This window comes from Panthera pardus, unplaced genomic scaffold, assembly GCF_024362965.1.
Source record: "Panthera pardus isolate Hobbes unplaced genomic scaffold, ASM2436296v1 HiC_scaffold_11, whole genome shotgun sequence".
Classification (NCBI taxonomy): Eukaryota; Metazoa; Chordata; class Mammalia; order Carnivora; family Felidae; genus Panthera; species Panthera pardus.
The window spans coordinates 94172112-94196834 of NW_026526666.1; the positions used below are offsets into that span (position 1 = coordinate 94172112).

The 24723-nt window shown below is 56.4% G+C and overlaps 1 protein-coding gene across 1 annotated transcript in view; it reads right to left on the minus strand.

Moving 5' to 3' along the window:
• Nucleotides 1-3649, minus strand: part of ARHGEF10L (Rho guanine nucleotide exchange factor 10 like) — a 141674-nt gene extending 138025 nt beyond the window's left edge. The window contains 1 exon segment of the mRNA XM_053898907.1: nucleotides 3535-3649. The gene's annotated coding sequence lies outside the window, so the exon portion shown is untranslated.
• Between the last annotated feature and the right edge of the window lie 21074 nt (nucleotides 3650-24723).

The window sequence follows — 24723 nt, forward strand, 5'->3', positions numbered from 1 at the left end:
CGCCCGGGGCTCTCAGATTATCCGGGGGCCATATGCAGCCTGTCCACTCAATAGTCTGACTCTGTCTCTCACGCTGTCCCCAAACCCCTAGGAATGGGTCACGCCCGCCGCTGTCTAAGCCAGACCCAGACAGCTCTAGCCACCCGTGTCCTGGATGTCACATCTTCACCAGCCCCGAGCTGTCTGACTTGTCCATAGTCCTCAGGCCCCACCGCCACTTTGCCTCCCAAATGCCTGGGCCACCGTGAGTGGTTATTCAATCAACGGCAAAGCGGGCCCTCGATTAATTGCACCTCCTCATCCCATTTCCCCCTCCCTCAACCCACTGGGATAGAACAACTCCTTTCTGGACCGGAGAGCTCGTGTGAGGGCGACTTGTGACCCCTAACGCGGCAGTGGGCCCAGCCCGGCGCCTGCCCCTCTCACTTTGAATCCATGAGGACTCTAAGCCAGCCCTAGGGAAGTGTCACACGAGAGTGCAAGCCTCAGGGAGGGGCAGAGCCCGAGGTGTTCACTGCCAGATCCCCGTGGTGTGCTGGTAAATGTCTTGGGGCGGGGGGACCTCTGATTCACAGTACGCTGATTTCTCCCTGTGGCCAATTTCAAGCTAGGGTGACATCGCCGAACAGAGACTTGGGAAGGGCAGTGCCGGAGCACACCCGTGTGCTGGGGAGCAGGACCCCAAAGGAAGGTGGCTTTGAGGCCGTGCAGCAAGGCCAAGAAGCTGAGCTGGGGCCCAGGAGGCACAGCGGGATGGAAAGAGAACACGGGCCCACCCCGCTCCCCCGTTTATAACTCTGATTCTTGTTTCTGGACTTCAGACCCCTTGAGGGTAAGGACAGTGGCTCCTTCACCACTGTCAAGCCAGGTGACAAGAATTCAAAGGCACCAACGACAAGCTCACAGAAGAAAGCAAGGACTGGGCCGTCAAGGAGACTGAGGCTTGAGTCCTTCACTGACTGTGACCTTAGGCAGTCGCTTAAATACTACGCTTCACCTGTTCATCTGTAAAATGGGCGTGAACCCGTCCTCCCTGCCTAATTATCAGGGCTGTCTAGAAACAAAGTGATAGTGGATGCGAAAGAACAATACACTATTATCACAATTATATGCAATATGCATATATATTTATATACGAGACACTTATATTATACATTTATGTAACCTCACCTACTTTATTTTTTCAAAGTTGGTCCAAGAAGATTGTATTCTTTCCACTCTGCTCTTTTCCACGGTTTAAGAGATCACATTGGCAAAGAACTAGCCCAACATCTATCTGGCACTTACCAGATACAAATATGTTAATTAATCTATAGTTTATCTAATTAACAATAGGCGTCCCCCTTACACTAACCTGGTACCCGGGCACTGAGGAGTTCGCTGGCTTTCCCTCCTCCCCAGACTCCTCCAAAGTGAAAACTTGAAACAGCAGAACTTCCGAACCATTAGTTACCGGACCCACTCAAGTGACAACTATTTATAGACTACCTACGGTGTGTCAGGCACCGTTCTAGGCTGGCTGATCAAGGACGGACATGGTCCCTGCTCTCAAAGGCTTGCCGTCCTCGGGGGGAGTAGAAACAAGCCGTCCCCACCAGAATGAGGGCCCTAAGAGCATCAGGAACCAGAATTCTCTCTTTTATTTTTAAAGCAGGCTCCACGCCCAACACAGGGCTTGAACTCATGACCCGGAGATCATGCCCCACCCCATGAATGAGAATTCTTCAGCCAACCTGGCTGACCAAAGAAGAGACTCCTGAACGAGGAATAAAGAAGTGAAGGATGGGGGCCAACTTAGCAGACAGAGAGAGAGAAGAGCGAGTGGAAGGCTCTCTGGCAGAAAAGGAGGGGGACAGGGGATGTCAGGAAGGTAAGCGTGGTGGGGCAGAGAGAGCAGCAAACAGGGGCACAAAGCGGGGCCCTCACAAGCCACGAGGAGGGCTCTGAGCTTCACCCTGAGACCTTGACGAAGGAGGAGAGCCCCCAACCCACAGTGACAGGGAGCCCCGAGATCTCCAGACTGTGCCCTCCTTTCTAGACCACGTGCCTGAGGCCTGGACACTGCAGGGAGGCCGCGCCGGACGGATGGTCGGATGGTCGGATGGAGGCTGCACCTGATGGCCATTCGGGCAGGGCCGCAGGGAAAGGGCTGAATATTTTAATGAGGGAGCACAGCCTGTCTTCTCCCCCCCCCCCCCCCCGCCCCCAGCATCTGCGGGGGAACAGATGGGGCTCCAGGCAGGCAGGGCATGTCTTTCCCCGGCTGAATCCCTTGGGAAGGCCAAGGACTTTGAGGTGATGTCTCAGCTCCAGAGCCAGTGGAGGAGTACAGCCCACCCCCCACCACCTCCCTGCTGTGGCTGGAGACAGGGTCATCAGGCTACTGAAGCTAAAAGAAGATTCCTGACCCCCGCCCCAGGACCACTCCCCCCGTCCCCCAGGCACCCTAGTAGAGAGAGGAAGAACTGACCCCATACTCTCCCACATCAGGCCTGGGCTCCCCCTAGGAGACCACCCCTGGCTAGCCTTCACCCCCAGCAGAGCGCACCCCGGCCACACTCCCCGGCCTCCAGGAGCGTCCAGGCCTGAGCAGGTTCCCCCCGCCCCGGCCATGGCCTTCCGGCCGACCAGGGCATCCTCTCCTCCCACACACACTCCCTCCTTTGTGAGGCTGCCCCTGTTCCACCTCTGGGCAGGGGTCCAGGGTGGGAGAGGCCAGCCTGCAACCGAGGTGACAGGAGCATTCCCTGACTCCCCGCCACCCCAGAACCCCCCAAGGGCAGCACAGGGAGAAGTGGAACCCAGCGGCAGCAGGAGCTGAAGGCCCTGGGAATCCCCTGGAAAATGAGGCACAGGCTCTCTCTCCCTCTCTCTCTCTCTCCCTCCCTCTCTCTCTTTCTCTCTCTCTCTCACTGATGCACAAAGAGCAGTCAGGAGTCATGCAGAGGGACGGGACACCCAAGGGACACAGAGGCTGGGAAGGTGGGGGGGGGGGGTAGGGAGTACACACAGTCACACGCAAGACGTACACACACACACACACACACACACACACACACACACACACACACACTCAAATGACACAAGGAGAGACCCACACACGGAGACAAGACCCAGGCTCCGGGGCCTCTCACACACCCAGGGACACGGCCGCGCCACGCAGGCTCCGGGACGAACGGACAGAGAAGACGCCGCTCCTGGAGCGGGGGACACCCACTCCCACCAGGGCCACGGGGAAGGCCCAGGCTCCGGGCTCGCACACCCCGAGGCACAGCGGGACGCACTCGCAGCCACGCCCGGGACCCCGGAGCCGCCGGGACCGCCAGAGACCCCCGCCGGCCAGCGGGGACGCGCGGACGGGCCCGGCCATCGCGGGCGGCGGGGACCGAACCCCCTCCCCGCCCCCCCACTCGGCCCCGTGGCGACGCCCGCTCGGGGCCACACGGCCGGCCCGCCTCGCGCAGTGCGCGGCCCGCGACCCCCGCCCGGTCCCCCGTCCGCCCGACCACCCCCGCCCCCGCGGGCCGCACTCACCGGCTCCGGCCGCCCGGCCGCGCCTTTGTTGTCCGCGCCGCTCACAAAGCGCCGGCGGCCGCTCCGCGCGTCAGCTGCCCCGGGGGCCGCGGGCGCCCAGGGCCGGGCGGCCCCAGCCCCGCGCCCCAGCCGCCGCCGCCGCCGCCGCCGCCGCCGCGCGCGCCGCCCGCGAGGTCGCGGCCCGGCCGGGAGTGCGCCCGCCGCCTCCGAGCGGCCTGGTCCCGCCGCCGCGCACGGCGCGACGCGGCGCCGCCCCCGCCCGCCCGGTCCCCGCTCGCCGCGGCTGAAGTCACCGCTTAACCCCTGGCGGCCGGGCCCGGCGCGGGGCGGCCCCGCCCGCCCGGGCCGCCCGCGGCGCAGGTGGGGAAACCGAGGCCCGCGGGGGGCGGGGCCTCGCCGCGCGCCCCTTCCGCCCGCGGCGGCCGCTCCCGCCTCGCCGGGTCCCGCCCGAGGCCGCCCCTCGCCGTCCCGCTTCCCCGGCGTCTCCCTCCGAAAGGTCGCGCGCGCACGCTGGCCGCTGGCTTCTCCTCTCTCGCTTCCAGGAGTTTTCCAGGGCTTCCCTGGGGAGGGGGTGGGGGGGTGAGGTCCCCGCCCAGTCCCAGCCGGCGCCCCTCGGTGGCCTGGCCCCCCGGGCTCCGGTGACCCCAGCAGCTTGGGGCGGGGATGGGGGGCGGGGGAGGGGGGAATTTGAGACCATCCCCCCCCCACCCCCCGAACGGGCGACGAGCCGCCCGCCCTGGAGCCCCACCTTCCTGACGAGACCACTGAGGCTCAGACCCGCAACCCGCCAAAGCTCGCCGAGCAAGGAAGTGGCCGAACGGAGATCCCAGCCCTCCCCTCCCTTCCAGCCCCCCAGGCTGCCAAACACTAGTTGCTCCCTCCCAGAATCCCAGAGAGGGCCTCCGGATGTGATGCAATTAATTATAGTTATCAGGTCATTAATTAAGATTATCCCTGTTGTCATTAAACAGTGCCCTGCAACCTCTCTATTTGCAACGAGACTCACACTCCGGCTTATCAGCAATTACTCCTGGGTTGATAATAATGAGTTCTGCAGCCTCCAAAGGGCACAGGTGTATGTATACGGGCATCTTTGTCAGCCTGTGTTGGTTCATGCAACACAGCCAGAGAAAATGTTTTTCTGAACTACTCCCTCTCTGCCAGGCACCAGCCTTAGGGGCTGGGAATGAAACGAGGAACCAGAGAGACCCCAGCCCTGCCCCCTTGGCTCTCGCAGGCTAGGAGGAGGAGACACAAATAGACAGGCCTCTACAGTGCCCTGAGACAAGCCACACTCAGGCCCCACTCTCTGAAATCATCTTATTCGTTGATCTGCTTGCTTGTTTATTGTCTGTCGACGTACGCTCCATAGAGCCTGTCCTAAGAGTCGTTCGTAGAGCCCCACTTAGGCACATTGGTCTTCTTTTTAATTTTTTTTAACATGTATTTATTTTTGAGAGAGAGAGAGCGCGCGCATGAGCAGGGGAGGGGCAGAGAGAGAGGGAGACACAGAATCGGAAACAGGCTCCAGGCTCCGAGCTGTCAGCACAGAGCCCAATGCGGGGCTCGAACTCATGAACCGTGAGAGCGTGACCTCAGCCAAAGTCGGACGCTTAACCCACTGAGCCACCCAGGCGCCCCACCACCAAATTAACTTTTCTCTGTCCTGCCAGTTCCTCACGGTCTTTGTTTGTTTTTGTTCTGTTTGTCTCTTTACCTGAGAAGTGTAAAAAGTGCCTGCATTAGACATTTTTTAGGTCTCAATTTCATTATTGAGCCTCGGTGTGCACGTAAGAAAACTTAAGGTTTGGGGCACCTGGCTGGTGACCCTTGATGTCGGGGCCAGAAGTTCGAGCCCTGCGTTGAGCAGAAAGACCACTTTAAAAAAGTTTTTTTTTAAACTTTGGGTTTTTTTCCTCCTGTTAATCTGTCTCATGTAAATTTAATTCTTAGTCCAGGAGGAAACACAGCAGAAGAATGTTTCCTCCCCTGCACCGGCAAAGCAGCTAGAACGTCTTCAGATGTCCAGTGAGTGACATAACATTAAGCCTCGGGCCAGAACGTAGATGCTTGGGTCCTGCTGGCATATGCAGAGGCAAGTACAAGTTCCTGGACCTGCATTCATAGCTTTTCAGATCCGCTCCAACCTCCCTCCTTGGCTATTTTATTTCCTTCCTGGGCCTCAGCCCCCCTGAGTCCTCCAGTCTGGAATGCCTGCCCCGTCTTTGGCTGCACTAAGGTTTACCTTCCCTCCCAGAACCCTCAGAAGGCCCAGAATCCCTGGGAAACCTCCCCACGTGGCCCCTGTTCCCTGACCACCCCTCCTCTGAGCTCTACGGCACTTTGGGCTTTGGCTGGTTCCTCGTGTTAGAGCCTTTGTTGGTTTTGTTAGCTCTGGACATGTATACTGATTAGCACTGTCTTCAGCTTGATGGACGCTGTGATCCAGGCTTGAGGGCGGGGGCCATACCCCAGGGCCCTTATCAGACCCCCAGAGCCCAGCACAGGTTAGGGGCGCACTCAACATCAGAGGATCATAACAGATTCTGAGTGGGCACCCTCAAACATTCATCCCATAGACCCTCTGGGTCCCAGGTGACAAGCCACCAGCTCATAGAACCAGTGGAGTCTACAGAACCGTTGTGTTTGGCCCCCAGTGGTGGCTCACGGGTCACCAACATTTAACACTCGGGAGATTTTGCAGTAAGAAAACAGACTGTTGGCTTCTCAGCAAACCTGGAGATCTGGTAATGCCGGGCCCTCCTCTCCCCCCACCCCCACCCCAGGGACCACACATCCTCCTACATTCTTGCTCTCTCCACCATCTTGCATCCCAACGACACACACACACCCCTCGTCTCTCGCCTCCCCGAGGTCACATTCTGAGCTCCACAGCACAATTCAATGTCAAAGGCGCTTTATTGGCCTTTGCCCATTCATTACGGCTCCTTCTGCCTGGAACGCCATTACCACTCCATCCTCCTGCCCAGGCACGTTGGCTAATGCCTCCTGAGGCTCTCAACAGAGAACACCTTCTCAAGGTCAAGGATCCCTTCTCCAGGGCCCCCACACTGGACTCCGGGCCTCCCACAGTGTCCTATGGTCCCCTCGGGCCATCCATCCTACCGAGTTGCGTGGTGTACATTGACCCTTAAAAAACACAGGTTTAGGGGCGCCTGGGTGGCTCAGTCGGTTAAGCGGCCGACTTCAGCTCAGGTCACAATCTCGCGGTCCGTGAGTTCGAGCCCCACGTCGGGCTCTGGGCTGACGGCTCAGAGCCTGGAGCCTGCTTCCGATTCTGTGTCTCCCTCTCTCTCTGCCCCTCCCCCGTTCATGCTCTGTCTCTGTCTCAAAAATAAATAAAACGTTAAAAAAAAGAAAAAAAAAAAAAAAACACAGGTTTAGGGGCGCCTGGGTGGCTCAGTCGGTTGAGCGTCCGACTTCGGCTCAGGTCATGACCTCGAGGTTCGTGGGTTCGAGCCCCGCATCGGGCTCTGTGCTGACAGCTCGGAGCCTGGAGCCTGCTTCGGATTCTGTGTGTGTGTCTTTCTCTCTGCCCCTCCCCTGTCTGCACTCTGTCTCTCTCTCTCCCTTTCTCTCAAAAATAAATAAACATTAAAAAATTAAAAAAAAAAAAACAGGTTTGAATTGGGCAGGTTTCTACGTGGATTTTTTTCAATAAAAATGTATTTTCTCTTCCTTATGATTTTCTTAATAATATTTTCTTTTCTCGAGCTTATGCAATTATAAGAATACATTATATAATACATATGATATACAGAAGACATTAATTGACTGTTTATGTTATTGGTAAAGGCTTCTTCGTGGTCGACAGTAGACTATCAGCAATTACGTTCTGGGGGAGTCAAAAGCTGTACCGCGTAAGGGGTTGGTGCCCCTAGCCCCTGCGGTGTTCAAGGGCCCCCTGCGTTTGCCCACGTCTCCTCCTGGGCCGTGAGCCCTTGCGGGCTGGGCCTCCGCTGTCTCATTCACAGCGCCTCCCCGCCACCTGGGACGGAGCCCGGTAGAGCACAGGCACGAGACAAATATTTGCTAAATAGATGAATGAATGGTTTTCAATGACCACAAAAGGAACACAAAGGATTTCTGGGGATGTTTCCATGTCCCAGAACATTCAATTAACCAGAATTTTCCACCCACTGAACACACTGGTGAGTGCAGGGTTTACTGTGGATGCATAACCGTCAAGGGTACATCTGGATGGGAAAAGGGTTCTGTTGTCCCCGGTCTCCACCGCTGACCTGGAGAAGAGGGAGGCAGGGAGGACAGGGGTGGCATTTTTCCACTGGCCAGTGAGGCGAAGTGACTTGCCCATGTTGCCTAGCAAGCTGGCGGCAAAGTCAGGATGGGAACCCAGGGCTCCTGCCTCTGCCTTGCAGCCCAGTCTCCCTTCCGCTGGCCGAACCACATAGTGGGTCAAAAAGGAAGTGGGTGGCTGGGAAAGTGGACCCTGTGGCCCAGATACCACGCTCACACGGGCAGTGTGAACGGAGAGCAAGCAGGAAGCAGTCGGGCCCTGAAATTTACTATGCCATTAAACCAACCGTGACCAGGCTATTTATTACCTAAAAGAGGCTGGATCGCATTTTGATTACGAAAGAAGACGATATGACCCTCTCTTCCCATAACACTCCTGCCTCTGTTTGGTAGGACCGGCATTTCGAGGGGGGCTGCGATACTCTCAGCAACCACCCCTGCTTCGAGCCTTCCAGATGCCCCCCCCAACCCAAGACCTGCATTTGTGGGGAAGCAAGCTGAGCTCAAGGGCACAGCCACAGGCACAGGGGGTCCTGGGAGCTCAGGTGAAGAAGGAAACTTGACTTCTCTGAGCTATCACTTTATGGACCTGGGTGTCAGGGACAGACCAGTCTGAGCAGCTCCTTCCTTGTCTTGGGGATGTGGTCTCGAAGTTCACCCGAAACACCCACAAAGGGGGGGGTGGACACTCATGTCCAGTGGGACAAGGACACGACCCAGGGCTCTGCTACCCCACGATCTCTGTAGCACCCTGAAAACAGCCCTCAACCTCTTTTACTCTGTCTCACTGCCTGTCAAGTGGGAACAGTAATCCTGTTGCCCTCTTCTCTCTTCACAGAAGGTCGCAGGATCAAGTTAATGTAGCCTAACAGAGATCTCTCCACTTCCCACTGACAAAATTAGATCAATATGCTACTTGATGCTGTATTATTATAAATATTCTAACTGTTATTAGTGAGAGGCAACCTAGTATAGCAGTGGTCAACAGCTTGAACTCTTGGGGTTCTCCCTGTTGGAGAAGCGAATTACAGATACGGAAAGGGAGAAAAGTAGAACGATCTCCCAGCTGTAGGCTGGAATCGGAAGCGATGGTGTGAGCTCCTAGCTCTGTCCACCGCGAGGGCCTGGGAACAGGGACACCCAATAGCAGTGAGCACACTTAGCAGCCGGATCGTGGTTCCCCAATACCCTTCTCTACTCAAGGGATCCAGAGGTCCCTGGAGAAACGGCTGATTCCAGAGGAAGGACAATTTGAGCCTATAATATAGTGCTGGGCCACAAACTGATAAACTGCTCAAGAAGTGACAAAATTGCCCTGTGTCATAGCAAAAGGACATAGAAACCGGCTCACAGAGGCTCCCACTAATCCAACTGAGGGCAATCTGACATCAGAATAAATCATGATTGGATTTATATCCCATTGAATACAGTAAGAAACCAAGAGTCCATTCTGATAAGTAAATAAGCAAATGAGTACATCGAAGGCCAGGAAATGACTGTTTACACAGTCTCAAAGCACCTCCCCACAAAATACTTCTTAACCAGAAAGGGGAAGAGAGGGGAAGAGAGCAACGTCACAGACAGCTCTCCACCCAAGTGGTCAAACTGGGGACGTGACCAGCAGGGGGACATTTGGACACCCCAAGTGTCCCGATGGGATGCTCGGAGAAGGTCCCGGCCATACCTCACCGTGTTCCCGCCAAAGATGCACAGCTCCCATGATCCTGAGCAAACATCACACAAACCTGAACTGAGAGTCTTCCAAAACGCCAAGGTCACAAAAGTCAAAGAGAGACCGGGGAACTTTGTCAGATTGAAGGAAACCAGAGACTGGACAACTAAATGCCACGTGTGATCCTCACTTGATCCTTTCCATACAAAGGCCACTACTGGGACCTCTGGTAAGACTCCAGAGGGGCGGCGGCTGAGATGGTGGGAATGCGTCACATGCGTTTCCGGCTTTTGATGGTTGTACTATGATTGCAACAGAACGGGTCCGTGTTTCTCGCAAACACATACTAAACATCCAGAGAAAAGGATCAAGTCAACAGTTTCCTCTCGAAATGCCGCAGAGGGAAATGCTGTGGACTCGCAGCTTTGCCGTCAGTTTAAAGACATTTCTAGGGGCTCCTGGGTGACTCCGTCGGTTGAGCATCCGACTTGATTTCAGCTCGGGTCACGATCCCAGGGTCATGGAATCGAGACCCGTGTCAGGCTCTGCACGGAGCACGGAGCCTGCTTGGGATTCTCTCTCTCTCTCTCTCTCTCTCTCTCTCTGCCTCTGCCCCTCTCTCTCTCTAAAAAAAAAAAAAAAAATTTTAATTAAAAAGATAAAGTTGTGTCTGAAGTCAGATGGCCTGTGCTAATCTCTAGCACATCATGGAATTCTTAGAGCTGTGTGTGTAGTAATTCTTCACCGTCTGTGTAGTGGGGATGGAAGCGATGATCCCTACCTCACGGTTGTTTATAGAGAAATAAATGAGATCATAGTTGTGGATATTTGGCACAAAACTGGGTTCATACACATATTCCAAAATGTTGAATAGCTAGCCAATTCTTCTTCTTTGCGCAATTCCCATTTCCAGGCTGTAGAGTGAGGTGGCGAGGTAGGGGGTGACAGTGGAAGAAGCAGGCTGGATGCGCCCGGACAGCGATGACCAAGTTTCAAGACTAGGGACACCACGGGGAAAGGTCGGGGGGCGGGGGGGGGCGGTCCCTCAGGGCCTGGAAAGCACACGCCCCCCCCCCCCCCCCCCCCCGCCGTTGGAGCAAATGCTATGCGTCTACGCTCGATATCCCCAGCGCCTTCTTTCTTTTCCCCCAAGAGAAGCCAGAAGTCCAGAGTTCTGTACGAAATCCCCCGATTTTTAAAACTGACAACGATTTCAAATTGCAAATGGGCCAAGTTACTCGTGAGCCGGACAGGCTCCAAGCGTCGGCAGGCAGCCGCAGTTCTGAAAGCTTGTCCTGATCACTTGGAAGCACCCCTGGGAACGCCCCCTGGGGGTTGGCAGAAAAAAAAAAAGCACCAAGCCACTGTGGGCAGTACTTTCCCCATCTGATAGAGCCTCTGAACAGGCTGGGGTTGACATGCCAGGATGTGCCTCCCTGCACCCTCCCGCCCGTGGGCGGGGCAGCCGGCTCCTCGCCAGCACAGCTGATTGGGGGAGAGGGCGAACATCTGACGGCAAGCTGGCCAATCAGCTCGTTTCTCCCAGGAATTTGGACCCGGGGAGGTGAGAGACCGAGTCAAGTGACCGTGGACGCCAAGCCAGCCTTCACGCCGCCACACACCCGGCCACGTTCCAACCGATCCTTCCAGCAACCTTACAAAGCAGGTACTTTCCCTCCCGTTTTAGGGAGGAGGAAACTGAGGCACGAAGACGTTCTGTGCCAGCCTGGAATGTCCGTCGGAGCGGCCTGTTGGGTTCCTCCAGATCCCCCTCACGTGCACGTGCCCGAGCAGATTTTTTTATTCCTTGAAAGCCCAGAAGCCTCGGAGGGATTGCTAACCAGGCAGCGCCCGCTGCCCATGGCTGCTGTCTCGCCGCAGGGTGAAGGGATTCTGGGACCAGTTAGGGCACAAGGGATCCCCGACATGCTGCTCTGGCCTTCTTGTACCTCCCAAAGTAGAAAAGGTGAGAGGGGAGGGGGAGTCACAGTCTGGGCTGAACGGCCAGGGGCATCCACAGCAGGCATGACCGCACCCAGGTCTCCTCCCCACGGGCCCTGCCTACGGTAGGACGCCAGCCTCACCCCCTCCTCGGGACTCCTGCAGCCCCTACCCGGGGATAAACAGACAGAGAGCTTGGGCCTGTCTGCTGAGCCAAGGGGAAGTTGGATTTGTCCGTCTGGGGCCTGGCCAAGGAGCCAGAAAGGACAAGGGGACAAGGTCTCAGCTTCCTGGCATCAGGTTACTGCCCTTACCCAAGGCTCAAGTGCCAGGCAAGGCCTTCAGGCCTGAAGTTGCTAGTCAGCTGACAGTGAACGCAGGGCCCAAGGCCTGTTCTGGAAGGATCTTCATCCATAAGCATGAAAAAGATACAGCACTGGCTGCCGGGGAAGGGGGAGCAGGGAGGGAACCCCGGGGGACACAGTGAGCCTCCAGCCTTTTGCCAAGCAGACCTGGCCAGGCTGGACAGAGGATCTCCAGGAGGGAAGGTCCCGGGCCTGGGGAAAGGGAGGCCCTGCTGTGCAGCCCCCGCCAGCTACCCTAGCTGTAGCGAGAGGGCCTGGCCGTGGCCGCCGCCTGGCACCAGCCCCAGAAACCTCCAGCGTCCTCCAGTTCCCCCGCCCAGGGCTGGGAGGTCCCATCAGTTCCCTGGTCTCCCAGATGAAAGACGCTTTCTAAGAGTCATAAAACCGTCCCCGCTCAGAACAATGGGCCCTTATCCCACTGTGTCCTTCACATAAACTCCCATTAGCAACGCACCAGAAGCTGCAGGCAGGAGTTTTATAGACTGGATTTTTGGACCAGCCCCAGCGTTCATTAACGTCTACTGGGATTTAAACCTGAAGTCCGTGTTCCTTCCCCCTACTGAATAGCCCCCAGTTACGATCACTCAAGCCCCGCCCCCATGGAACTTAAGAGGTTAAGCCAAATGGTTTCCCTGGGTTTTCTCCGGGAAACAAGCACCTTCTGAGACCCACCCACGTGTCAGCAGAGACACAGTGCAGTGGGTCACTTCCAAGGGAAGCCCCGGCGTCTCAGAAGGGGGGACCAGGGCCCCTTCCCTTGGCGAGGATAGCTCCCCTTTACTGAACATGTATAACATGCCAGGCCCCAAGCTCTTCGTGCACAATCCCATTTACTCTCGCAAGAACTCTATAGAACAGCTGCTTTCAAGATCCCCTTTTGGACAGGTGGAACAGAGGAGGCACAGGGAGGAAGTAGCTTACCTAAGGTCACACAGCAAGTAAGCAATAGATTCCGGGTCTATCTGACTCTATCCGATCACCCCTCCCCCAAACTTGAAATGTGGGGTTCAGCAGATACTCTGTCTGCACCAGCCCAATCCCCCAGTCCTGGCTCGAAACTCTGGGTGTCACCCCAGAAACATGGATGATGACAGCAGAGTCGCTTTTTACTGGGTACCTTCGAAGCCCTTCACCAGCTCCCATCTACACAACAGCCCTCAGTATCGACCGCAATTCCCATTTTGCAGATGGGGAAACCGAGGCTCAGAAAGGGCAAGTGTCTTATCCACGGTCCCCCAGAGCTGGTAGGTGGTGGGGTCAGGCTATGAACGCTTCTCCCTCTGGTTCCAGAACCACTGTTTCTCCCAGGTGAGCTGGCCTGATAGTTACATCAGACCATCCCAGGGGAGCCTCAGCACCCGTTCAACAAACACTCCCAGATACTCCCCGGAGAAGTGTCTGAGATGTGCCTGGCACCGTTCTAGGAGCTGGAGGCACAGTGGCAAGGGACACGGACATGCCCCCGCCCCGATCAGCCCCAGGGACCAGGGACGCCCTAGCCACTTTTGGCTGCTCCCCCAGAGCTCCAGCTCCAGCCGTCTCCCCAGAGCCCCCAGCACAGAGGCTCGTCCCGACCTCTGCTGCCTTCCTTCACTTCTGGAAGCTTCCAGACAGCCTACCCCAGCCCCTGCGAAGGCAGTCTACAGCTCCTGGTGTCATGGCTTATTCTGCCCTGAGAAGATTCACAACCAAATCCGAACTGGCTAAACCAGCCAGGCAGCTATGTTGGCTCCGGCTCCCCCAAGAAGCCCTCAGACCCTGCCTCCAGATGGCACATCCAGCACACATGCCCCATCCTGAGAAGCTGGCACGGGGCCTGCCCTCACCATTCCCCTGTTACCTTCTGCTGCTGTTGAGAAAGCCTGTCTGCCCACTATGGCTCAGGGACACATATGGTTGCTTGGTTAGTGCCAGGTAAACTTCATCATCATCTTCATCATGATCATGGTCCTCATTCTCATCATAGCTCAAATTCATTGAGCACTTACTACATGCCAGGGACGGGGCCAACACTTTACCTGTACTGTCTCATCAAATCTTCACCATAATCCTTTGTAATAGGTACTGCCATCATCCCATGCAACACATAAGAAAACCGATAAACAGAGGCGATAAGTCTGGAGCACAAAGTACTGTTTTTCTTACGAAATTTTCTGTCGCTCCTGCTGTCCTCTAATCTGCCTGAGGGCAGGCTCATGTCGGTTTTGCACAGAGCTGTTACCTCCAGGATACAGTGCCTGGCACATAGTGGACACTCAATAAACAGTGTATAGGTAGATGAATGGATATATGGGTGGAAGACTGGATGGACAGACAAATGGATGGATGGATCATTGGATGATGGGTGGATGGATGGATGGATGGACACACGAATAAATGGATAGACACATGGATAGATGAAGGATGGATGGATGGATGGACACATGAATAAATGGATAGACACATGGATAGATGAAGGATGGATGGATGGATGGACACATGAATAAATGGATAGACACATGAATAGATGAAGGATGGATGGATGGATGGATCATTGAATGATGAATGGATGGATGATGGATAGATGGATGCATGGATCATTGGATGATGGATGGATGGATGGATGGACACACGAATAAATGGATAGACACATGGATAGATGAAGGATGGATGGATGGATGGATGGATCATTGGATGATGAGTGGATGGATGATGGATAGATGGATGGATAGATGGATCACTGGATGATAGATGGATGGATAGATGGATGGATGGATAGACACATGGACAGATGAATGATAGATAGTTGGATGAATACAATTGAAAACCAAGCGAAAGGGGACTAGAGGACAATACTTCTCCCACACAGTGAAGCAGAAGGAAGCTGGATGCAGATTCTCTGCTAAGTGCAAACTCCCCTGGTCAGGATTCCAGGGAAAGCAGGGAACAGTATCCTGATTTTTAGGGGAGGGAATAAAGAAGCACCATGTGGCTGATGAGCTTTGAGGCAACTTAAGAAAAGCAACAGCATGTAGGCTGATCAAGTCTGTTCTCTCTTCCCAGAAATCACCACTTTGCAGGGAATTTCATGTGCTCTATCCCAAACCACAGGTCTCTGAATTGGGGCCAACCACAAAATATACCCAGTGTAGTAAACTCCCTGACCAGTGGCTCCAGGACTGGGCCTGGGGACACAGCTGTGCCTGAGCCTGGTGTCTGGTCAGAGGCGACCCCAACCTATTCCCTGGGTGCTGTCTCAGAGTTCTGGAGCGCCTGCCAGGAGCCTTGAGCTTTAGGGGTCTTACTCTGCAGTTAATTTGAGAGATCTCATGCTGACCCGCCAAATCCCATACTTTGTGAATTCTGATCAGTGGCTAGAGCCAGCCAGCTGGATTCTAGGGAAAGATCTGTGGGAAGCAGGCTCCTCTCCTCCCCGCTACTCTTCGGCCAGAGCATAGGGTTTCCCATTTCCTGTGGGCTAAGCAAGACTCAGGGATGAAGAACCCAGAAGTCTCAAGAGAGCGGCCACTGAGGCATGTGGCCCAGTTTTGTAGTTTCCAGAGGAATTGTGAGAAAGAGGAAGAGAAAAGACGGTAAAACATCGTATCATCCCTAGCACACTTGGACATATCTGCTCATCTGCATGGAACATGGCATTAAGGTTCTGGGCAGCACAATGAGGCGTCCTGCCATTCTGGAGCCTTCTTTGTTTGCTGGGAATGGGAGGTTGGGATGGCACTGGGGCCAGGGACATGCCCTTCTTTTTACTGAGCACTTACTATGCACCAGGTCGAGCACTCTGCCTGGGATAACTCATTCAGCAAGTTCAGTATTATCGTCTGCCATTTCAGATACAGAACCTACAAGTTCCCACACGAGAAGGGACAGAGCTGAGCTTTGAACTCAGTGCGACCCTGAAGTCCGTACTTCTTCCTCCCAACAACAAGGTGGAGGGCTCTCCCTGCAGCTGGGCAAACGTGGGCATCCTGGATATATTCCAGAATTGGCCAGACTGAACAGGAACAGGTTTTTATGGTGGTCACTCCAGTCCTTGCCAGTCTGCCATGCATCAGGAGCAAACTCAAGCCTCCCCGCATTCCTGTGCTCCCGGGGCCTTGTGGTCACGTGGGAGGAGGGACGGCTGGCGAAGAGCCCAGAGGGCACCTTGGGGCTTTCCCTTTGAGCATTTCAGAGACTTTCAGAGCTTTGAAAGGCCCCTTAGGAATGATCCGAGCCAACCCCCTCCATCCACAGAGGGGATAACTGAGGCCCTCAGAGGACAAGGGCTTTGCTTAAGGTCACACAGGGCATGAAGAATGGAACGAGAGCAGAGGCAGCCTCCTGGCTCCGGCCCAAGGTCCCCTCCTCACCCTCTGCCTGTCTGGAACCATGACATTGGAGGCCTTTATATCAGATAGAATGAATGGTCGTCAGATTGAATCACTACAATGCTCCAAAGAACCAGGGGATAGGGTACGATGGGGAAGAAGGAAGGGGGCAGGGCTGCTCCCCAGCCCTGTTGCCTCCCCTCCCTCTGCTGGGGCATCAGAAGTCTCTGTGCAGTGGCTGAGCTGGGTCTGGCTGGTCCAGCAGGCAGGGTCAGGGGTCAAGGTCACCTACAGAACAGGTCCCAACACCCAGGAGAGCTCCCTATTTTCCTGGTCCCCTTGGAACAAGAGGTGCCTCTGTCCTTGAGACAAGCAATGATGGGGAGGAGGCTTGCTCTCATTCCGCTGGAAGGCAAAGTGGGAGGAGGCTTGGACAGGGAAGCTAGGAATTCACTTAATAGCAGCACCATCCCACCTACCTCGGACCCACCTGCTAAGCTCCTGGGGACCTGCTCCCATGAGTATCCCCACCGGGAACTCTCTTGCTGCTCTGGGGCTGGAAACCCTGAGCCCCCCCGCCCCCATCCCCAGGGAGCCGTCTCCCATGAGGGCTGGTGGGGAGGGGGGGCGCTCACTTCTGGACACACACACAGGCTGGGTTCGAATCCCTGCCTCCCCACCTCCTAACCCTGTGACCTTGAGCGAGTTTCGAGTTGCTCCTCTGCTGAGCCCCAGCTTCCTCTGGCTGCGGAGCTCGGCACCAATTCCTTCATCCCCAGTAATTGTGGGGATTAAACGTCAAGGCTGTCCCAGGCACAGAGGGGACCGGAGACGCTGCTTGGGTAATTACTCTCTTCACGCCAGTTCCCTCCCTGCGCACCGTGTCAAGGTTTTACAGGCATCCCCAGCCGTGATTGTAATTCACAGCCCCTGGTTAGATCACAGGGAAGAAATGATCAGCCCCTCCACCCAGACAGGGTGACCCAGGCCCCAGGAGGGTGAGGGGCATGTCCAGAGTCCCATAGTATTTTAGAGGCAGAGCAACCAGAACCCACGGTTCTCGAGTCCCAGGGCCGCCCAGCCCGGCCCCACGGCGCAGAGAGGGAAGAGCTCAAAAGCCGGAAGCAACCAAGCCAGTCGCCGCTCTTGGCTGCACCAGGAACTCAGCACATGACTTTGGATGGTGACTTTGGGTGATGTGAGCTTTCGACTTTCTGAGTGATGGTTTCAGTGCCACGGGCCAGCCGTGTGACTCTGGGCCAATGACTTCACCCCTCGGTGCCTCAGCTTTCTCATCTGTGACATCTGGACTGGCAGGAGGGTTAGATGAGCTATGGCGCCAGGACTCCTGACCTAGAGCTGAGCACGGGGTGAGTGCCCGATAAATGGCACAGTAGTCATGGTGGCAATGCTAATAGTCAATGTCGCTGTTATTATTGTTATTGTTGTTGTTGTTGTTGTTGTTCACTAGGAGGAGGGGACAGAATGGAATCAGCCTGGGGACTTCTCACCCATGAGACTGTTTTTGAGAGGAAGCCCTGGATGAACATATCAGGGATCCTTCTCGCCTTCTAGGTGGTAGGGATGTGAAGGGGCCGGACCAGTCACCCCCATGAAGACCCCAAAGTCCTGCTAACGGAGGACGCCCAGCGGGAAAGTCTGCGGCCATTGCTCCCAGAGGAGCTCAGCCCTCGAAGGGACAGAGGAGAGTTGGTGGCCGGTCCCCAGCCAAGCCTCAGGAGACCCGGATTCGTCGGCCAAAAGCCGGGGAGGCAGCCTCGCCTTTAGAAACTTCTGGATCCTCCAGAGGAAAAACTGAGAGGAGAGGCCCACTTAATGGCAGCACACGCTGTTAGGAGCCAGGAGAGAGAACCTAACGCTCTGCCGTCTCTTAGCTGTGTGACCTCAGGCAGGTCACCTCACCTCTCTGAGCCTCTGTCCCTCAATTACAGGGATCTTCATTCCTGCCCCGCCCAGCACCCCAGGCTGGCGTGAGACCCATCGGGGACAACAGACGTGGCCCAGCTTTGTAAACGGTCGAGCACCTTAGGGTGAGGCGCTGCCCTTGTTAACCACCAAAGGACCCTTCGTGGACAGACCAAGGCAGGTGTAGCATCGTGGAGGCCACCCTGGAAGGTCATTACCATTTGTGCTGGACTCTGCAGCTCGGGCGCCACGTGAGACAGAGCGTGAGCTGCCACGAAGCCCAAGCGGGGGAGGGAGAAAAGCTTCAGCAGTAACACTTGTTTTCCTCGGACGTGAGGAAGCCAGAGGAACGCGCGATCCATCAAAACGTCCCTAACAAGCCCAGCCTGGCCGTGCCCCGCCAGCCCCCCACCCTGCTACGCCTCATCGACTCATGGCAGCAGAAAGGGAAGGGGCGGAGGGCTCCGTCAGGCCCCAGAACCAGACCTGTCTGGCCTCCCATCTCAGCTCCCCTTTTCCAAGCTGCGAAACCTTAAGTAAGTTACTCAACCTCTCTGGGTCCGTTTCCTCGGCTGTGAACGAGAACGGCGACAACACCACTGGCCTCACAGGGGTGTGGGGAGGACTGAAAGAGCTAACGCGCGGGGCGTGCTTCGTCAGCAAGGTGCCAGGCACGAAGTAAGCGCCCCGCAGGCCCTGTGTCCTCGCCGCCGGCCACCGGCCACGCAGACGCAAGAGGCTGCCTCCAAAAGCAGCGAGCTCACCACCACCGGAGAGATTCAAGCTGTGGCTAAACAGCCACCTGTCGGGGACTCACAGCCAGGACCCAGGGTGACCGCAGGGAGGCGGCAGCCGGTTCCGGCTTCCAGGCCCGGCTCTGCCGCTAAGTCACCGCGCGACCTTGAGATACTCCCTGTCCTCCCGAGCCTCCGTTTTCCCAGCTCTGAAATGATGCCGTTGACCTAGGTGTCCCGGAAGGGCCATATCAGGCTCCAACCATCAAACTCTGTGACCCCGAGAAGGGAATCAGGGAAGGTTCCCGAGGCACCCACGCTTCTGCCAGGCTCCCTCTGCATTCCTCGCCCCCACGTTGCCCTGACCTGTCCCCACAGGTGGCCACCAGGGTCAGGGCCATGTCCCCCGAGGCTCCCAGCAGAGTCCTCCTTGTAGAGCCTGGCACAAGGCGTCCCCAAGCCCCATCACTGACTGGGAGGGAGCAGGGTGTCCCTGGGCCCGGTGCCCAAGGGTGTCAACGACAGCAGAAAGCCCACACACGCCCCGTGACCTCCAAAGGACCCTCCTCCAACTCGGCGAGGGACAGAGATGTTTACAAGCCCCAAAGCTGACCTGGATTCCGTGCAGTCCAATTCTGGCCCTCGGGGAAACGGGTGCAGGTGGCACAGGGTCAGGCGCCACCGGCGGGGAAGGGTCCTGTCCCTCACAGCCGCTGGCAGGGCAGGCAGGAGCCCAGGGGTCAGGCGCACTGGCTCCCCACGCGTCGTGTGCAGAGGACCGGGAATGTGAGTCATTCACCTGCCAGACCTGCCAGGCGGGCAGGCAGGAGCGCAGGAGGCGGCCCCTAGCAGCCGACAAGGAAGGGCTAGACTGGGTCAGGCCCATGGGCAGGGCCGGGCCGGGCCGGGCCAGGCAATCTGTCATCAGTCGGCCTGGGAGGACCAGGAAGTAGCCAGGGTGGGGAAAGGGAGGAGCAGCGTGAACACAAAGGTGGGGGCCTCTAAGGGGGGGCGAAGGCAGAAGGTTTAGCCACTGACAGCTGCCCACCGGCCCAGAAAGAAGCACAGGACATGGGCACAAGGGAGGGCTCGAGGTTCATCCACAGACCAGGAGTCTTTTAACCAGAAGAGGTGGAAAAGCACAAGCTCTGAAGTTGGAATTTCAAGTTTGAATCCCTGCCCTTTCCAGCTGCGTGACCTCATCTCCCGGAGCCTCGGTTTCCCCCTTGTCCCACCAGGATAACAACAATCGTCCTGATATGACAGGGTTCTCGTGAAGATTAAATGAGACCATAGGGAAAGGGCTCTGGAGTCCAGCTCCCGGGGGATAGACAATAATGATGGCTCTGATTCCAAGGACACCTTTTTTTCTTTTTTTTTTTTTGGAGAACAACAGAGAGAGAGTGCAAGCTCCAGAATGAAGGAGGGGCAGACAGAGAGAGAGAATCCCAGGCAGTCTCCATACCCACCGAGGATCCCGGCGTGGGGCTCGATCTCATGACCATGAGATCATGACCTGAACCGAAATGGTCGCCAGAAAGTCATTTACCCACAAATACTCGCTCTGCCCTCACCATGTGCCCCTGAGAACCCAGGATGGGGTCTCAAAGGTAGATCCTCCCCTGCCCTCAAAACACTCAGATGGTTGTTTGCACGTGGACACTTGCATTTCGCATCAAACCTGGCCCAGGCCCTGTTCCGCTTTTTGCTACCGGGCAATGAGAGTCAAGCCTCAGGCCTTAGATCCGGGCATCAGCAAACCATAGCCCTCAGGCCAAATCGGGCCCATCCCCTGTGTTTGTAAATAAAGTTTTATTGAAACACAGCCACACCATTTGCTTACTGTCCGTGGCCGCTTTGAAGAGACGATAGAATTTAATACTGACAGACTGCAGGGGCTACAAAGCCTAAAAGATTTGCCGTCTGGTCTCATAGCGAAAGTTTGCTCACCCCTGATGATGATGATGATGATGATGGAGACGATCCCGGGTTTGGGCTCGCACATGTCTTATCCACTAAAACCTCTCCCCTTCATCTGAGCGTCACAACAAGGTCTCCCCCCATTTTGCAAAGAGGGAAACAGGTTTCTGAGAGAGAAGTAAGTTGCCCGAGGTCACACCGAGGGCGTACAAAATCGTGGCTATTTTGAGTTCGGGGCTGAAGGAAACCAAAGCCTCTGGTTCCACTAGTTACCCAAGCGAGCCCAGGGCGCAAAGGGTTCAGCAAGCCCTGGTGGGACCGAAGGTTCTGCACCACCGGAGAGAATCAACATACGCCTGACTCACTGGATTCCCTCCCGGGAGGCTGGAGGCCAAGAGCCAGCTGGGAGGTGCACAGCAGTGTGGGAGAATTAAATGAGATGGAAAGCACCAGAACAGCACCACTGACGCTGGCAGGAAGCCCTTGTCATCGTTAGAGCTTCGTCGTCTTTATTATTTGGGGCTTAAGGTATGAGTGAAGAGGCAGGTGGAGACGTGGCCCCTCCACCTGTGGACGTAGCGACGGGGAGAGCTCTTCCTTTAAGAGGCCCTGGCCAGAGTCAGGAAGGCGGGTTCCTGGTTCTGGAGGCCCTGCAAGGAGAAAAGCTGTCCACTACGGCTGCCCTCGCCTTCCTTCCAGCACCTTCCCTCAGCCCTGGTCAGGGGACAGGCTGCAGTCTCGTTCCCTTTGCCCGACGGCAGAGGGCCACCGTCTTTCCCGCCTCACCCACCCAGAATGCCTGGCCCGGGCTCTCTGCTCCCAGAGAAAGCTGCCCCCCAAGGTCAGGGAAGGAGCACACGAGAGGCCAGAATCTTCCTCCATGTTTCTCTTTGGCAACCTGAACCTGCCCCCACCCCCACCCCCCGCCCCCATCCTCTGAAGGGTATAAAGGCCTCTGGAATTTCCTCTCCTGCTCTCTAGAGTCTTGTCTTTCCTGCCCCCCCTTCCCCCACCCACCCCCAAAGCCCAGGTGGCAGAGGGGGCAAACACTCCCTGAGCAGAAGCCACGAGTTCAGAAAAACCTCGATAAACCCGCCTCCGCTCCTTTCTCCCCAAACCACCGATCACTCTGGGAGGCCAGGGTAGCCTGTTTCTCCCCCATCCACTCGATAACCGGCCGCCTGAGCCACACTCTGTTGGGTGAGTTTCCGCCAGCATTCTGGAAGCACCTGTCGGCCAACAGGGGCTGTTCGCCAAGAGCCCCCACGCGTCACACTTTGCCAGCGGAGTCTGTTCGGCCACGAGTAGGGCATGACCACGGCCACGTGCCGGGCTTTCCGCCAGCTGAAGCTACGCTTTGATGTAGAAACGGTATGGAAGTGTCCACCATACGCCAGACCCTCTGCCGTAGGACCGGGTCCTTTCCGCCTTGCGTCCCTACCAACCTCCTGCCGCTCCCCGCAGGCAGCACCGAAAGATGCCCAGGAAAGACGCGCAGAAGGAATGATTCTCCCAGGCTGCCCCGGACCAGCCTGTCTCCCCTGGGTGTTACTGACACTCTGGACCAGACCACCCTGGTGGTGGGGGCGTCCCGGACCCTGCAGCCCGTGTGGTGGCATCCCTGGCCCGCGCCCTCTAATGTCAGCAGCACCGACCCTTCCCAGCCGGGTCAACCAAAAATGAGTGGTCCCCGGTTGAGAATCCCTGCTCTGCAGTCATCAGCTTCATGTGGCCTCCTCGCCAACGTACCAAAGAAAGCACGGTGCGTGTTAGCAGCCATTTTGTCAGTAAGAAACTGAGCCTGGGTAACATCGAGAGACAGAAGTTGGAGAAGAACCAGTGAGGGCGCCGGGGCAGAGGCGGGGCTGGACCAGGCCCCCCCGGGTCCCGAGGGTCTGAGGCAGCCTCTGGCTGACTGGCCCCCAGAGCAAACAGGCCCCCCGCACCAGGGCAAGATGGCGGCCTAACCAGGGCCCGACGCGTAGAGGCCCCCCGCTTCCACCCGCCACCCTGTAAGCCAGAAGGCACAAAGCACGCAGATACGTTGAAATTAAAATAGCATCTTTCCGGGGGAAGGGGACGGTGGGGGGAAACGGGCCGACTGGGCGAAAGAGAGAAGGAGGGACGGGTTTCCAGTCACGGGATGAGTAAGTCACAAGAATAAAGGCACAGCACAGGGGACACAGTCAACGGCACCGTGATAGTGTCGTATGGTGACAGATGGCAGCTACACGCGGTGGGCACAGCGTAATGCACAGAGAAGGCGATCACTATGTTGTACGCACGAAACCCACACGCGAAAACATTTTCTTTAATTTTTTTTAACGTTTTTTATTTACTTTTGAGACAGAGACAGAGCATGAACGGGGGAAGGGCAGAGAGAGGGGGAGACACAGAATCGGAAGCAGGCTCCAGGCTCCGAGCTGTCAACACAGAGCCCGACGCGGGGCTCGAACTCACGGACCGCGAGATCGTGACCTGAGCCGAAGTCGGACGCTCCACCGACGGAGCCACCCAGGCGCCCCACGGAAACATTTTTAATAAAGATGTAAAATTCAACAAAAGCATCTTTCTGAGTCTCCTAACCGACACATTCCAGAGAGGTCCATCGGAATGAAAATATTTCCATCTAGGGATGACCCGGCTTGGTTTCTTACGTAGGGACAGGCTTCTCAGTCGCCAACGGCTCCCATTTCCTTTCTGAGAATCACTCCCTCGCTTCCCAAGAGCGGGTCGCGGCCGCCATGTTGCCGATACCCATGTGGCCCAGGGCCAACGTGTGCGCACAGGACGGTCACCGTCTCTGCCTCAGAAGTTTGGAACCAGGACTCAGCCGGTGGCTGGAACTGATTGCAACTCAAAAGCCACAGGGTGACCACCCTCGGCCACATGCCCAGAGATGGGAGAGTGGACCAACAAGACGTGGCACAACCACACCGTGGCGCTCGGCCTGAAGAAGGAACGACAGCACGAGCACCTGGGTGGCTCAGTCGGGTGAGCGTCCGACTTCGGCTCAGGTCACGATCTCGCGGTCCGTGAGTTCGAGCCCCGCATCGGGCTCTGTGCCGACAGCTCGGAGCCTGGAGCCTGTTTCAGATTCTGTGTCTCCCTCTCTCTGACCCTCCCCCGTTCATGCTCTGTCTCTCTCTCTGTCTCAAAAATAAATAAACGTTTAAAAAAAAAAAAAACCACGAAAATCAGAGAAAGAACGTTCATGGGTCCTACTTTGTTTTGCAGACTCTTTCCATCAGTTGGGGGAGGTGCAGACACCCCGAGTTCCTGGAAGAATAGGGTTTGGCTTTATGCTCATCGACCCTCACTATATGATCATCCGGGAACTGGGGGAAACACTGTAATGTATCATCTTATTTATCCTCCAGGATCGGAGAAGCAGATTTGACCACGCCCGTCTGGAACGTGAGGCCACTGAGGCTCAGAGAAGTAAGCAACTTGCCAAAAGTCACACCGCTCGAAGGTGGGAAAGCTGGAATTTGTGTTCCGGTCTTTTAATTTCTAGAGCCCGGGCTCTCACCCACGAGGACACTAGGACTGTGGTACCGGGGCAGGAAGTCCAGATTCTGAGCGCGGGGCTCCCGACCTCCTAAGCCACCTGCCTGCAGCCCTGAAAGTGGGAACAGTCAAGGCCATGAGACATGCTGGCCCTCAGGTGCTACGTGGAGACAGAGGTGGGGACCCCATCCACACCCCATCGCCTCCTTTTAGCTTCGGCATTAGCTCCTCCAGCCCCGGGTCTCCTGGACCCCACCCTCCACCCCCTTTTCCAGCTCAGATCGGGGGGCCCCATTCCCAGGGGGCCCCCCCAGCCCTCCAGCCACCGGCTTTAGGAACTCCCTGCCCGGGCTTACCGACAAGACAAATACGGCAGCAGGAGCCCGGCCACGAGGCTCGGACAAGGTCTGTAATTACAGCAGGCAGGGATCAAACAAACCCAAGCTCAAATCTGGCTTCATTAGCAAGCTACGTGACCTCGGGCAAGTCACTTGACCCCCTGACCTCTGTGTGCTCCTCTGTAAGATGGAGATAAT